This window comes from Triticum urartu, chromosome 7 (assembly GCF_003073215.2).
Source record: "Triticum urartu cultivar G1812 chromosome 7, Tu2.1, whole genome shotgun sequence".
Taxonomy (NCBI): domain Eukaryota; kingdom Viridiplantae; phylum Streptophyta; class Magnoliopsida; order Poales; family Poaceae; genus Triticum; species Triticum urartu.
In genome coordinates, this window is record NC_053028.1 from 266,891,451 (window position 1) to 266,907,143 (window position 15,693).

A 15,693-nucleotide genomic window follows, 5' to 3' on the forward strand; every position below is an offset into this window, starting at 1 on the left:
CCTTATGAACAAGAGTATACTGATTGTTTCTACCATGGTGAATAGAATTTTTATCAAATTGCCATGGTCTACCAAGTAATAAGGAACATGCTTGCATCGGTACCACATCACAATCAACATAATCAGCATATGTAGAGATACTAAAATGCACACGAACAGTACGTGTTACCTTAACCTTGCCGCTGTTGTTGAACCATTGGATGTAGTAAGGATGTGGATGTGGTCTGGTGGTGAGAGATAGCTTCTCCACCATCTCGATGCTAGCCAAGTTGTTGCAACTCCCTCCATCTATGATCACGCGAACAGAACGTTCCTTCACAACTCCCTTTGTATGGAACAAATTATGCCTCTGATTTTGCTCAGCTTGTGTAACCTGCACACTCAAAACACGTTGAGCAACTAAACATTCATACCTGTCATCATCTTCAGGAGCCATGTATTGCGTCTCATGATCAGAATCGTCTCCACCGTGTTCGTCACGTGTAATAAGAGCCAAAGTCTCCTCATCATAGTCACTAGCGGACTCATACCCACCATCCTCAGTAACAATCATCACACGCTTAGATGGGCATTCTCTCGCATAATGACCTCCACCCTTGAAACGTCGGCAAATAATATCATGTGTTTGCCCTGTTGATGCCATGGATGAAGAAGAGCTCTTTGCAGGCCCAGAAGGTGTGCTCTTGGCAGATAGTGGTGATTGTGCCTGCTTTATTGTATCACGGTTGGAGGTGGCAGCCGACGGAGGCGCCGGTGTAGCAGAACGTGTGGAAGTAGATGATGCACGTGGTGTCCATGAAGAAGGTCGACCTGCAGAAAAGTTAGTCCGCGCCAATGCCTGTCGATCCTGCACTTCACGTTCAGCTTTACAAGCAAGATGGAATAAACAAGTGATATTAGTATACTCCTTATACTCTAGAATCGTCTGAATCTCTCTATTTAATCCACCCATAAAACGTGCAAGCATAGCTTCATTCTCCTCAACAACACCACATCTAATCATGCCAGTTTGTAATTCCTGATAATATTCTTCTACAGAATTTTTTCCCTGTCTTAAGCGCTGCAATTTTTGAAGTAATTCACGTTGATAATATGGTGGAACCCAACGAGTACGCATAGCAGTTTTCAAAGCAGCCCAAGTAGCAGGAATGGGATATAATCTACAATGCTCAGACCACCAAACACATGCAAAACTAGTGAATGCACAAACAGCAGCAGGTACACGTCTCTCCTCGGGATATAGTAAACATGTAAATCGTTGTTCAGTTTCTAACTCCCAAGTAAGATATATATCAGGAACATATCTACCCTCAAATGGTGGAATATTCAATTTTAGTTTAGGGAGATGGTCATGATCTCGTACCTGAGGGTGAGCCCTACCATTGCCATTATTTGCATGTGGACGACCTGATGGTTGCGGTGCTGGTGGTGGCACGTAGTTCTGAGTTTGATCAACCTCATCCTCATAATCTCCCACATAATCATCCTCCTCCACATCAGCAGCAGGAGCCACAGAAGTAGCAACAGCAGCACCAACAGTTTGGCCAGGTGCAAGAGGGAGACGGCTCGCTCGGCGGAGGGCTGTTTCACGATGTGTAGGTAGTCGTCGTTGTTGCTGTTGTTGTAGAGGTGCGTTAGGTGCAGCCGGTGGTGGTGGTGGAAGACGCGCGAGCAATTCATTAAACCTGTTATCGAGCTTTGTTTCGAACGTCTTCTCCATGTCATCTATCTTCTCCATGGCCTCTTCAAATCTGTTTAGCACATCCTGCACATGTCCATTCATCATTTGCTGAAATTTATCATGCAACTCCTGATTCGTCATGTTCTCCCAGTCAGTCTCGTCGGCTTGTGATCCTGCCATGGTTAGCAACAATAGAAAACACACAAGAATATGATCCTACAGAATACTAACAAGAGGTGGTGGTGGCGGGTGTCACAAATCCGTCAAGCAAATCTCAAATTCTTACCAGTTCTTACCCAGCAGCAGGCGGTGATCGGCAACCGTTGTAGTCAAAACTCTCAAAAGCTTGGATAGAGCGATTGCCAGGGAGAGTCAAACGCACGACGTAGAGGTATGTGGAGCTGGGAAGGCTTATAGTATGGTAGCAAAAAGGGTCAGCAATAATCAATTCAGAGATGCAAAGTTGAATAAACGCTCAACGACGGTACTGTGCTGGTCCTAGGCTAGACCGTGCTAGAGACGCGAGCCTAGAACACTAACAAAATCACGGCGCTGCACGTAAATAAGGGAAAAGCACACTCTGGAACTTTTTTTTTTCGCTTTTTTTGCGCTCCTCTTTTTTTTTGCGCTCTTTTTTTTGCGAAAAATTACTATAATGGCGAGTGTCTCAAAACTCTTCCCTCGTCAAACTGATAGGATGGGCACGAAATTTTTTTTTTCACTTTTTTTTTCGGAAATCAGGGCAGCGACGACGAAAAAGTGCGACAAAAAATCACTATGATGGCACGTGGCTCAAAAGACTCAGAAAAGCCTAAAAATAGGATAGGGAAAAAAATATTTTTGCCCGTGAAAATTTTGGCCTAAAAACTGCCCGGGGGTCTCCAGACTCTCTTTTTTTTTCCGAGACCTACGCAGGCAAGGAAACACGAATCGGAATTGAGATTGATCTCAAGAACAAACCTAATATGAGAAGAACTCGGATTGGTGGTGGATATATGGTGGTGGTATATGGCAGTGGTGGTGGTATATGGATAGAGATTGATGGTGGTATATGGATACGGATTGGTGGTGGTATATGGATATGGATTCAGAGCGGTGGCGGATAAGCAAAAGTGGTAGATGGGCGATGATGATGGTGCGGCGGCGGCGTGACAACTTGTGACCAGAACTCGAAACTCTAAAAGACTAGACTCTAAGACCAGCAACTTGACACGACGATGCAACCGCAAATTCAACAAAGCAAAAACCCTAAAAAGATTATGCAAAGGCTCAGATTGGTTCGGATATGATGAACTAACCCTAATTTTTTTTGTGTGGCTTTTTCGTGGACTGTAGGTATGAAGAACAGACTCGATCTAATCTACGAAAAACTGTAAAATCTCACCGAGCAACCTGGAAATCTGATACCACTTGATAGAGGCCAAAGGTTAGTGTCCCGATGTTTCGATGAGATGGTGGCTATCGTTTTCTGTGGGAGTCGACCTTGACGATCCGACTACGAACGTGCGAGACGTCGCGCCTTAGCAATCGCTAAACCAACTTCCGAGGGGTTATTGACCACACCGGAGCACGATCAACCTGACCACGAGGGCCTGTTTCCTGCGAGCAAACGAAGAACAAGCAAGAAACTGAGATTGCAATCTGGATATTGCGAATATAAGATGAAAGCTTTATTGATCAAGGTGGGGTTCTGTGACGTCTTGGTCTGGTCGTTGGACACAAACGAAGTACGAGAAGTTGCAGCTATGGCGAACTTTTAATCTAAACAAAACCCAAAGTCTAAACGACGCCCTAAGGGTTGTATATATGGAGGAAGAGAGGGGAATTTCGTGGCCCTTGAGGGTGGGGTCCGAAACCAACCCTAACTCTTGTTTCCCCACACATACGGACTCTAAAAATAGCCTATACTTAAGTATTTCGAAATTACATGGGCCTGGCCCATTAATAAGGTGACGCAGCACCTAGAATAGCCTATGGACGAATATTATGAAGTGGCATCTTGTATATTTCGTCCAAGGCTTCATGCACTCCTTATGGCGGCTTCAAAGTCCTGAAATCATCACTTGTAACTCCGTTCTTGATCCCCTTGCGCATGCCATCAACTCCATTCGTGTTCTTGCTCCAATGTTCATCCTTCTCCAAGCTAGGCCCTTCATTTGTAAGCAAAACAAATGTATCCAATTTAGGCAGCATCATAATCTCATGAACATTAGAATCATTACCAAGAAACGAAAGTACCTGGTAATTTAATTGGCGTGCGCGAGCTCTAGTAATTGGTCCAGTATATGTAACAGTAGGGGCTGTGGGTGTAACAATGGTATTGATGTCCTCATCATAATGATATTCCTGCAAGAGTTCTTTTTGACACTGGTGCATCGCTTTCTTTTATTTCAACTCCATTTGTGGCCAAGCATGATTTTGTGACCGAAAGGATTCCTGTTCCGTTGAAGATTGTGTCTCCGGGCAAGCAAATGACTTCTAACAATTGCATCCCGGATGTCTCTATCACGTTGGGCGATTACAAGTTTCTCTCTTCTCCGGTGGTTCTTGGCAACTCGATATTGATCTTATTCTCGGAATGGATTGGCTTTCTAAGCACAAGGCTCAGCTTGATTGTGCAGCCAGGCAGATTCAATTGACTCATTCGTCTGAGGATGTAATTATTTTTGCCGCTCGGGATAATACCATCCGTCTGTTTTCTCTCAATGAGAAGGGTGAACTGGATGCCATCTCGCAAATTCCAGTCGTTTGCGAATATCAAGGCGTCTTTCTAGAAGAGCTTCCAGGAATGCCTCCGCACCGGCCAGTTGAATTCGTTATTGATCTTGAGCCTGGCACGAAACATTGTGTGCAGCGTCCTTACAAGCACAGACCTGAAGAGTTGAAGGAGCTGAAGAAGCAACTCGATATTCAAGAGAAAATGGGTCTCATCCGGCCTAGTTCTTCTCCGTGGGGTTGTGGTGTTCTTTTTGTGAAGAAGAAGGATGGAACGGACCGACTTTGTGTTGATTACCGTCCATTGAACAAGAAGACCATCAAGAACAAATACCCACTTCCCAACATCAATGAGCTGTTCGAACAACTCAAAGGTGCCCAAGTATTCTCCAAGCTTGATCTCCGTATGGGTTATCATCAGATTCGAATCCGTGAGCAAGATATTCCCAAGACGGCTTTCAGGACAAGCTATGGTTCATATGAATACACTGTCATGTCTTTTGGCCTCGTCAACGCTCCTCCGACGTTCTCTCGCATGATGAACTTCATCTTCAACGCCTACACCAATGACTTCGTTTTGGTCTATCTCGACGACATTCTGGTTTTCTCGAAGAACAAGGAAGATCATGCCAAGCACTTGCGTTTGGTTCTCGATAAGCTCAGAGAACATCAGTTCTACGCCAAGTTCTCCAAGTGTGAATTTTGGCTCGATGAGGTTCTTTATCTTGGTCATATCATCTCTGCCAAGGGCATTGCCGTGAATCCTGAGAAGGTGTCTGCAATTGTGAATTGGGAACCTCCTCAGAACGTGAAGCAACTCCGTAGCTTCCTCGGTCTCGCAAGCTATTGCCGAAGATTCGTTGAAAACTTTTCTAAGATCGCGAAGCCTCTCTCTAATCTTCTCCAGAAGCACGTCAAGTACGTTTGGTCTCCGGAGTGTGACATTGCTTTCAACACTTTGAAAGAGAAATTGATCACTGCTCCAGTTCTGACTCCGCCTGATGAATCCAAACCATACGAGGTCTTTTGTGATGCCTCTCTCCAAGGTCTTGGCGCAGTGTTGATGCAAGAGAAGAAAGTTGTTGCTTATACATCTCGCCAGTTGAAGCCTAATGAGAAGAACTACCCCACTCATGATCTCGAGTTGGCGGCAGTTGTGCATGCTCTTTTGACTTGGAGACATCTTCTATTGGGAAGAAAAGTGGACATTTTCACTGATCACAAGAGTCTCAAGTACATCTTCACTCAGCCTAATCTCAACCTCAGGCAAACTCGATGGGTCGAAATGATTCAAGAGTATAATTCGAGTATTGAGTATACTCCAGGCAAGGCCAATGTGATTGCTGACGCTTTGAGCAGGAAGGCTTATTGCAACAGTCTGATTCTCAAGCCTTATCAACCGAGCTTTGTGAAGCTTTCCGCAAACTTAATCTGCAAGTTGTTCCTCAAGGTTTCCTCGCCAACCTTCAAGTCTCTCCTACCTTGGAAGACCAGATTCGCCAAGCCCAGCTTCTTGATGCTATGGTGAAAAAGGTGAAGATTGGGATTGCCAAGAGTCAACCCAAGTACAAGTGCTACCGCCTTGATGACAAGGACACTCTCTTCTTCGAGGATCGTATTGTTGTGCCCAAAGGTGACCTTCGTAAAGTGATCATGAACGAGGCTCACAATTCTCTCCTCTCCATCCACCCTGGGAGCACGAAGATGTATCAGGACCTTAAGCAGGCTTATTGGTGGACTTGAATGCTGCGAGAGATTGCTCAATTCGTGAATGAATGTGATGTCTGCAGAAGAGTGAAGGCAGAACACCAAAGACCAGCTGGTCTCCTCCAACCTCTTGCCATTCCAGAATGGAAGTTTGACCACATTGAAATGGACTTCGTGACTGGGTTTCCAAAGTCCAAGCGTGGCAATGATGCTATATTCGTTGTCATCGACAAACTCACCAAAGTGGCTCATTTTCTGCCTATCAAAGAGTCGATCACTGCAGCTCAATTGGCGGAACTCTATACCTCTCGAATTGTCTCTCTGCATAGGTATTCCACTAGTGATCTCTTCAGACCGTGGCAGCATCTTTACCTCCAAGTTTTGGGATTCTTTTCAGAAGGCCATGGGCACCAACATCCGCTTCAGCACAGCTTTCCATCCTCAAACTAGCGGTCAAGTCGAGCGTGTCAACCAGATTCTTGAAGATATGCTCAGGCTTGTGTGATCTCCTTCGGCATGAAGTGGGAGGATTGTCTTCCTTATGCTGAATTCTCCTACAACAACAGTTTTCAAGCAAGTTCGGGCAAGGCCCCATTTGAAATTCTGTATGGCAGGAAGTGCCGTACCCCTCTCAACTGGTCTGAAACCGGTGAACGTCAGCTTTTGGGTAATGACTTAATCACAGAGGCAGAAGAAATGTGCAAAGTCATTCGTATAACCTCAAAGCAGCCCAATCCCGCCAGAAGAGCTACTATGATAGTAAGCACCGTGATTTGGCTTTCGAGATCGGAGATCATGTTTACCTCCGCGTCTCTCCTATGAAAGGTACTCGTCGCTTCGGTATCAAAGGGAAGCTTGCCCCCAGATACGTGGGACCTTTCAAGATTGTCAGCAAGAGAGGCGACCTCGCCTATCAACTCGAGCTTCCTTCAAACTTTGCAAATGTTCATGACGTGTTCCATGTCTCTCAGCTTCGAAAGTGCTTCAAGACTCCTGACCGCACCGTCAACTTCGAGGACATTGAGCTCCAAGAAGATCTCTCTTATCGTGAGCACCCAGTTGCTATTCTTGAAGAGACTGAACGCAAGACTCGCAACAAGTCAATCAAATTCCTCAAAGTCAAGTGGTCACACCATTCCGACCGTGAAGCTACCTGGGAACGCGAGGATCACCTCCGTTCTGAGTACCCGGCGTTCTTTCAGTCCTAGATCTCGGGACGAGATCCTTTCGTAGTGGTGGAGTGTTGTAACACCCCGGATAGGACTTTCCCTAATATGTATTCCAACTCTTGCCGTTTCCGGCGTTAAGTTATTTTATTTTCTCGGGTTCGGGTCTTTGTCTCCGTGTGTTGTTATCGTTGTCATGCATCTCATATCATGTCATCATGTGCATTGCATTTTGCATACGTGTTCATCTCATGCATTCGAGCATTTTCCCCGTTGTCCGTTTTGCATTGGCGCTTCGTTCTCCTCCGGTGGTCATTTCTACCTTTCTTTCGTGTGTGGGGATTAAACATTTCCGGATTGGACCGAGACTTGCCAAGCGGCCTTGGTTTACTACCGGTAGACCGCCTGTCAAGTTTCGTACATTTGGACTTCGTTTGATGACTTCCAACGGTTAACCGAGGGACCGAAAAGGCCTCGTGTGTGTTGCAGCCCAACACCCTCCAATTTGGGCCCAAAACCCACCAAACCTCTCCATCATCTAGAGCGTTCGATCACGATCGCGTGGCCGAAAACCGCACCTCATTTGGACTCTCCTAGCTCCCTCTATGCCTATAAATAGGTCCTCTCCCCGAAAAATCCCGGGTCTCCCCTTCCCCTAACCCTAGATCTCGCCCTCGCGCGCGCCGGACAATATTCGCCACCGACGGACATGTCCGGAGGTCTCCCGTCGCAGCCACGTGGCACTGCCTGAGTGGCTGCCGACTTCCACCGCCGCCGGAGCCCGCCACGGCCCGTGGCCGGCCCGCCCGCGCCCGCGCACGGGCCAGAGGAGCTCTCCCGCGCCGCCTTCGTCTCCTTGCTCGCGCGCCGCCCAGGACGCCTACGCTCGCTTGCGCCGCCGCCTGCCTCCCTCGTCGGCGGGCGTAGCCACATCGACCGCCGCGGGACGCCGACCGACCACCGCCGACGCTGCAGGACGCCGCCAAGTCCACCCCGTCGCCGCCCCGTTCCTCCTCCGCCCGGATCCGGTGATTGTGCCTTCCTCCGGTGAGATCCCGCCAAGTCCGACCACCACGACGCCATCGCCGGCGACCTCGACTCCGTCGTGAACAGTGCCTCGCTACAGTGTTCCGGCGATCCAGATCCGAGCTAACCCTAGGGTTGACCTCGATTTTTTCCTAAGTCCTAAGATTTCAGATCCATGTGCTCATGTTCATAGCATCATATCTCCTCATCCGTAGCTCCGATTCATGCATATAGCATATCAAAATGTTCTTCTCAGAGAGTACATCATTTCATTCCATTGCATCATTTTCATTTGAGTTCATCTTGATGCCTGAAATGCTGTTAGAAGAGGGCTACTTGAGATAATTGTCAAATCTCTACTGCTCCATTTAGACATTTGTCATTTTTGCCTGATTATTTGTTCGTGATGAGGACATCAATACCATTGTTACACCCCAGCCCCTACTGTTACATATACTGGACCAATTACTAGAGCTCGCGCACGCCAATTAAATTACCAGGTACTTTCGTTTCTTGGTAATGATTCTAATGTTCATGAGATTATGATGCTGCCTAAATTGGATACATTTGTTTTGCTTTCAAATGAAGGGCTTAGCTTGGAGAAGGATGAACATTGGAGCAAGAACACGCATGGAGTTGATGGCATGCGCAAGGGGATCAAGAACGGAGTTACAAGTGATGATTTCAGGACTTTGAAGCCACCATAAGGAGTGCATGAAGCCTTGGACGAAATATACAAGATGCCACTTCATAATATTCGTCCATAGGCTATTCTAGGTGCTGCGTCACCTTATTAATGGGCCAGGCCCATGTAATTTCGAAATACTTAAGTATAGGCTATTTTTAGAGTCCGTATGTGTGGGGAAACAAGAGTTAGGGTTGGTTTCGGACCCCACCCTCAAGGGCCACGAAATTCCCCCTCTTCCTCCATATATACAGCCCTTAGGGCGTCGTTTAGACTTTGGGTTTTGTTTAGATTAAAAGTTCGCCATAGCTGCAACTTCGCGTACTTCGTTTGTGTCCAACGACCAGACCAAGACGTCACAGAACCCCACCTTGATCAATAAAGCTTTCATCTTATATTCGCAATATCCAGATTGCAATCTCAGTTTCTTGCTTGTTCTTCGTTTGCTCGCAGGAAACAGGCCCTCGTGGTCAGGTTGATCGTGCTCCGGCGTGGTCAATAACCCCTCGGAAGTTGGTTTAGCGATTGCTAAGGCGCGACGTCTCGCACGTTCGTAGTCGGATCGTCAAGGTCGACTCCCACAGAAAACGATAGCCACCATCTCATCGAAACATCGGGACACCTTTGCCTCTATCAAGTGGTATCAGATTTCCAGGTTGCTCGGTGAGATTTTACAGTTTTTCGTAGATTAGATCGAGTCTGTTCTTCATACCTACAGTCCACGAAAAAGCCACAAAAAAAAATTAGGGTTAGTTCATCATATCCGAACCAATCTGAGCCTTTGCATAATCTTTTTAGGGTTTTTGCTTTGTTGAATTTGCGGTTGCATCGTCGTGTCAAGTTGCTGGTCTTAGAGTCTAGTCTTTTAGAGTTTCGAGTTCTGGTCATAAGTTGTCACGCCGCCGCCGACACCATCATCATCGCCCATCTACCACTTTTGCTTATCCGCCACCGCTCTGAATCCATATCCATATACCACCACCAATCCGTATCCATATACCACCATCAATCTCTATCCATATACCACCACCGCTACCATATACCACAACCATATATCCACCACCAATCCGAGTTCTTCTCATATTAGGTTTGTTCTTGAGATCAATCTCAATCCGATTCGTGTTTCCTTGCCTGCGTAGGTCTCGGAAAAAAAAAAGAGTCTGGAGACCCCCGGGCAGTTTTTAGGCCAAAATTTTCACGGGCAAAAATATTTTTTCCCTATCCTATTTTTAGGCTTTTCTGAGTCTTTTGAGCCACGTGCCATCATAGTGATTTTTTGTCGCACTTTTTCGTCGTCGCTGCCCTGATTTCCGAAAAAAAAAAGTGAAAAAAAAAATTTCGTGCCCATCCTATCAGTTTGACGAGGGAAGAGTTTTGAGACACTCGCCATTATAGTAATTTTTCGCAAAAAAAAAAGAGGAGCGCAAAAAAAAAAGAGGAGCGCAAAAAAAAGCGAAAAAAAAAGTTCCAGAGTGTGCTTTTCCCTTATTTACGTGCAGCGCCGTGATTTTGTTAGTGTTCTAGGCTCGCGTCTCTAGCACGGTCTAGCCTAGGACCAGCACAGTACCGTCGTTGAGCGTTTATTCAACTTTGCATCTCTGAATTGATTATTGCTGACCCTTTTTGCTACCATACTATAAGCCTTCCCAGCTCCACATACCTCTACGTCGTGCGTTTGACTCTCCCTGGCAATCGCTCTATCCAAGCTTTTGAGAGTTTTGACTACAACGGTTGCCGATCACCGCCTGCTGCTGGGTAAGAACTGGTAAGAATTTGAGATTTGCTTGACGGATTTGTGACACCACCACCACCTCTTGTTAGTATTCTGTAGGATCATATTCTTGTGTGTTTCTATTGTTGCTAACCATGGCAGGATCACAAGCCGACGAGACTGACTGGGAGAACATGACGAACAAGGAGCTTCATGATACGTTTCAGCAAATGATGAATGGACAGGTGCAAGATGTGATAAACAGATTTGAAGAGGCCATGGAGAAGATAGATGACATGGAGAAGACGTTCGAAACAAAGCTCGATAACAGGTTTAATGAATTGCTCGCGCGTCTTCCACCACCACCACCGGCTGCACCTAACGCACCTCTACAACAACAACAACGACGACTACCTACACATCGTGAAACAGCCCTCCGCCGAGCGAGCCGTCTCCCTCTTGCACCTGGCCAAACTGTTGGTGCTGCTGTTGCTACTTCTGTGGCTCCTGCTGCTGATGCGGAGGAGGATGATTTTGCTGGCGATTGAGGATGAGGTTGATCAAAATCAGAACTACGTGCCACCACCAGCACAGCAACCATCAGGTCGTCCACATGCAAATAATGGCAATGGTAGGGCTCACCCTCAGGTACGAGATCATGACCATCTCCCTAAACTAAAATTGAATATTCCACCATTTGAGGGTAGATATGTTCCTGATATATATCTTACTTGGGAGTTAGAAACTGAACAACGATTTACATGTTTACAATATCCCGAGGAGAGACGTGTTCCTGCTGCTGTTTGTGCATTCACTAGTTTTGCATGTGTTTGGTGGTCTGAGCATTGTAGATTATATCCCATTCCTGCTACTTGGGCTGCTTTGAAAACTGCTATGCGTACTCGTTGGGTTCCACCATATTATCAACGTGAATTACTTCAAAAATTGCAGCGCTTAAGACAGGGAAAAAATTCTGTAGAAGAATATTATCAGGAATTACAAACTGGCATGATTAGATGTGGTATTGTTGAGGAGAATGAAGCTATGCTTGCACGTTTTATGGGTGGATTAAATAGAGAGATTCAGACGATTCTAGAGTATAAGGAGTATACTAATATCACTCGTTTATTCCATCTTGCTTGTAAAGCTGAACGTGAAGTGCAGGATCGACAGGCATTGGCGCGGACTAACTTTTCTGCAGGTCGACCTTCTTCATGGACACCACGTGCATCATCTACTTCCACACGTTCTGCTTCACCGGCGCCTCCGTCGGCTGCCACCTCCAACCGTGATACAATAAAGCAGGCACAATCACCACTATCTGCCAAGAGCACACCTTCTGGGCCTGCAAAGAGCTCTTCTTCATCCATGGCATCAACAGGGCAAACACATGATATTATTTGTCGACGTTGCAAGGGTGGAGGTCATTATGCGAGAGAATGCCCATCTAAGCGTGTGATGATTGTTACTGAGGATGGTGGGTATGAGTCCGCTAGTGACTATGATGAGGAGACTTTGGCTCTTATTACACGTGACACACGGAAGTTGATCCGACGAACAGGTGGAGACGATTCTGATCATGAGACGCAATACATGGCTCCTGAAGATGCTGACAGGTATGAATGTTTAGTTGCTCAACGTGTTTTGAGTGTGCAGGTTACACAAGCTGAGCAAAATCAGAGGCATAATTTGTTCCATACAAAGGGAGTTGTGAAGGAACGTTCTGTTCGCGTGATCATAGATGGAGGGAGTTGCAACAACTTGGCTAGCATCGAGATGGTGGAGAAGCTATCTCTCACCACAAGACCACATCCACATCCTTACTACATCCAATGGTTCAACAACAGCGGCAAGGTTAAGGTAACACGTACTGTTCGTGTGCATTTTAGTATCTCTACATATGCTGATTATGTTGATTGTGATGTGGTACCTACTGAGCTGACAAGCATGTTCCTTATACTTGGTAGACCATGGCAATTTTGATAAAAATTCTTATATCACCATGGTAGAAACAAATCAGTATACTCTTGTTCATAAGATAAAAAAAATATTACTTTGCTTCCTATTGACTCCTGATTTTCCAATTGAAAGATGATATTTAATAGAGCTAATAAAGCAAAACAGGAGAAAAACTAAAGTGAAAATCAGATTGTGGCAAAAGAATTTGGAGCAACAAAATGCAGGCCTAATAATAATAAACAATCTAGTGTTGCTTCTGAAATTAAATTGAAAAGTGCATGTTTACTTGCCACCAAATCTGATATTGATGATCTAGATTTTAGCAAATCTGTTTGCTATGCTTTTGTGTGCAAAGAGGCATTATTTTCATTCGAGGACGTGCCTTCCTCTTTGCCTCCTGCTGTCACTAACATTTTGCAGGAGTTCGCCGACGTCTTTCCACAAGACGTGCCACCGGGATTACCACCTATTCGCGGGATTGAGCATCAAATTGACTTAATTCCCGGTGCATCATTACCCAACCGTGCACCATACCGTACCAATCCAGAGGAGACGAAGGAGATTATGCGTCAAGTACAAGAACTGCTCGACAAAGGTTATATACGCGAATCCCTTAGTCCTTGTGCTGTTCCTATCATTTTAGTGCCGAAAAAGGATGGTACGTCGCGTATGTGCGTTGATTGTAGAGGCATTAATAATATTACTATTCGTTATCGTCATCCTATTCCTAGGCTAGATGATATGCTTGATGAATTGAGTGGCTCTACAATATTCTCCAAAGTTGATTTGCGTAGTGGATACCATCAAATTCGTATGAAATTGGGAGATGAATGGAAAACAGCATTTAAACTAAGTTTGGATTATATGAGTGGTTAGTCATGCCTTTTGGTTAACTAATGCACCTAGTACTTTCATGAGATTAATGAACGAAGTTTTACGTGCTTTCATTGGACGATTTGTGGTAGTTTACTTTGATGACATATTGATTTATAGCAAATCTTTGGAGGAACATTTGGAACATTTACGTGCTGTTTTTATTGCTCTACGTGATGCACGTTTGTTTGGTAACCTTGGAAAGTGCACCTTTTGCACCGACCGAGTATCTTTTCTTGGCTATGTTGTTACTCCACAGGGAATTGAAGTTGATAAAGCCAAGATTGAAGCTATTGAGAGTTGGCCGCAGCCCAAAACGGTCACACAAGTGAGGAGTTTCCTTGGCCTCGCTGGTTTCTATAGGCGTTTTGTGAGAGATTTCAGCACCATTGCTGCACCTCTCAACGAGCTTACAAAGAAGGATGTGCCTTTTGTTTGGGGTACCGCACAGGAAGAAGCCTTCACGGTATTGAAAGATAAGTTGACACATGCTCCTTACTCCAACTTCCTAATTTCAATAAGACTTTTGAGCTTGAATGTGATGCTAGTGGAATTGGATTAGGAGGTGTGTTATTACAAGATGGAAAACCTGTTGCATACTTTTCTGAAAAATTGAGTGGGCCTAGTCTGAACTATTCTACTTATGATAAAGAATTATATGCTCTTGTTCGGACCTTAGAAACATGGCAACATTATTTATGGCCCAAGGAATTTGTTATACATTCTGATCATGAATCTTTGAAACACATTAAAAGTCAAGCAAAACTGAACCGTAGACATGCTAAATGGGTTGAATTCATTGAGACTTTCCCTTATGTCATTAAACACAAGAAGGGTAAAGAAAATGTTATTGCTAGATGCTTTGTCTCGTCGTTATACTATGCTTTCACAACTTGACTTTAAAATATTTGGTTTGGAGACCATCAAAGATCAATATGTTGCATGATGCTGAATTTAAAGATGTATTGCAGAATTGTAAGGAAGGGAGAACTTGGAACAAGTTCGTTCTTAACGATGGATTTGTGTTTCGTGCTAACAAGCTATGCATTCCAGCTAGCTCCGTTCGTCTTTTGTTGTTGCAGGAGGCGCATGGAGGAGGATTAATGGGACACTTTGGCGTCAAGAAGACGGAGGATATACTTGCTACACATTTCTTTTGGCCAAAGATGATACGGGATGTTGAGTGTTTTGTTGCTTGCTGCACTACATGTTAAAAAGCTAAGTCACGACTCAATCCTCATGGTTTATATATGCCTTTGCCTGTACCTAGTGTACCTTAGGAGGGTATATCTACGGACTTTGTTTTAGGTTTACCTCGAACAAAGAAGGGGAGGGAGAGCATATTTGTTGTCGTGGATAGGTTCTTGAAAATGGCACACCTTTATACCATGTCATAAAAGCGATGATGCTGTTAATGTTGCTGATTTGTTCTTTCGTGAAATTATTCGCTTACATGGTGTGCCAAATACTATTGTTTCAGATCGTGATACTAAATTTCTTAGCCACTTTTGGAGATGTTTATGGGCTAAGTTGGGGACTAAGCTGCTTTTTAGTACTACTTGTCACCCCCAAACTGATGGACAAACTGAAGTAGTCAATAGAACATTGTCTACTATGCTTAGGGCTGTTTTGAAGAATAACAAGAAAATGTGGGAAGAATGCTTGCCTCATATTGAATTTGCTTATAATCGTTCATTGCATTCTACTACTAAGATGTGCCCTTTTGAAATTGTGTATGGTTTCCTACCTCGTGCACCTATTGATTTGTTGCCTCTTCCATCTTCGGAGAAGGTTAATTTTGATGCTAAAGAACATTCTGAATTGATTTTAAAAATGCATGAGTTAACTAAGGAAAACATTGAGCGTATGAATGTTAAATATAAACTTGCTGGAGATAAGGGTAGAAAACATGTTGTGTTTGCACCTAGAGATCTTGTTTGGTTACATTTGCGTAAAGATAGATTTCCTAATCTGCGCAAATCAAAGCTAATGCCACGTGCTGATGGTCCTTTTAAGGTTTTAGAGAAAATAAATGATAATGCATATAAACTTGAGCTACCTGCAGATTTTGGGGTTAGTCCCACTTTTAATATTGCAGATTTGAAGCCTTATTTGGGTGAGGAAGATGAGCTTCCGTCGAAGACGACTTCATTTCAAGAAGGGGAGGATG